The sequence below is a fragment of the Cryptomeria japonica genome, chromosome 6, assembly GCF_030272615.1.
Source record: "Cryptomeria japonica chromosome 6, Sugi_1.0, whole genome shotgun sequence".
Classification (NCBI taxonomy): Eukaryota; Viridiplantae; Streptophyta; class Pinopsida; order Cupressales; family Cupressaceae; genus Cryptomeria; species Cryptomeria japonica.
The window spans coordinates 448,449,812-448,450,943 of record NC_081410.1 but is presented as its reverse complement, the minus strand read 5'-3'; the positions used below and the strand labels follow the sequence as shown (position 1 = coordinate 448,450,943).

Here is a 1,132-nt window from a genome sequence, read left to right as displayed (position 1 = left end):
AATATTGCCACATAATCAAACGAGCCCCTCACGATCCCTTCGGAGCCACGTGTTTGTCTGACAGATTACCTTTCGCTTCAGCTGGACATCCAGTTGTACTGCCACATCATCCACCACGTAGTTGCCAACTCCTTTTCGCCACTTCACGAAGAATAAACTTCGTGTTGCTTCTGGCTGCGAAATAACATGGGTCGTCTGATCAACTCCAAGTTGATCGGTCTTTAAGACCGGGAACTGTTTGTCTGCCGGGCCCACCATCCTTTTGCTACTTCGTGAAGGATAAAAAACATGTTATTTCGCCAAGTGAAATAACGCGAGCCGTTGGATCTATTTCAAGATGCACTTTCTTTCCCCTACAAGTCACCCTTTCACTGGGCCCACTGCCCTTTCGCTACTTCGCGAAAGATAAACTTCTAGCAACTTTCCTTTGCAAATCAATGCAGATCGTTGGATCTTGAGCAAGATGTTCGGTCTTTAACTTCATTCTTTAACCCACCACCTTTTTGCCACTTCACCCATCTTTGGGCTCCGAAGCAACGCGGTCCATTAGATCTACTCATTTGTACTACTTAATTTACGCAACACTAATTAATTAACTGAAATAATAAAACGCCCAATTAATGTATAAATTAATATTATATGAATCTCAATTGTGTTTATTTTAACAACTATTAATAACACACACAGTGGAATCGAGAAAAACAAACTATTAAACTATTAAAAATTTTGACACCCAATTAATGTTGGGTGTCTACATGGTTTGTATTTGTATGATTAAAGAAAATGTAAATTTTCATTTTCATTGTTAATAGATGGGGCATTCCGAGAATTGAACTCGGGACCTCTCGCACCCTAAGCGAGAATCATACCACTAGACCAAATGCCCTTGCGTGCTCAATAGTCTGACATTAATACTCATAATCTTAATTTAATCTACAGAGTAGATCCAAAAAATATTAAATATTTTGTTGTCAGAAGTGGGATTTGAACCCACGCCCTCGTTAGAGGAGCAGAACTTGAGTCTGGCGCCTTAGACCACACATTTAAAAAAGCAGAGAAAGCAGAGAAACCGGGCTCCGCTCCATGGCTTTCACTGCTTATATATATGGCTGGGTGATTTGAGAAACCAGCA

At 40.5% G+C, this 1,132-nt stretch overlaps 1 non-coding gene across 1 annotated transcript; it reads right to left on the bottom strand.

Moving 5' to 3' along the window:
* Positions 1 to 814: 814 nt before the first annotated feature.
* Positions 815 to 886, bottom strand: TRNAP-AGG (transfer RNA proline (anticodon AGG)). Its single transcript has one exon. It is a non-coding gene; the product is annotated as a tRNA-Pro (tRNA).
* Between the last annotated feature and the right edge of the window lie 246 nt (positions 887 to 1,132).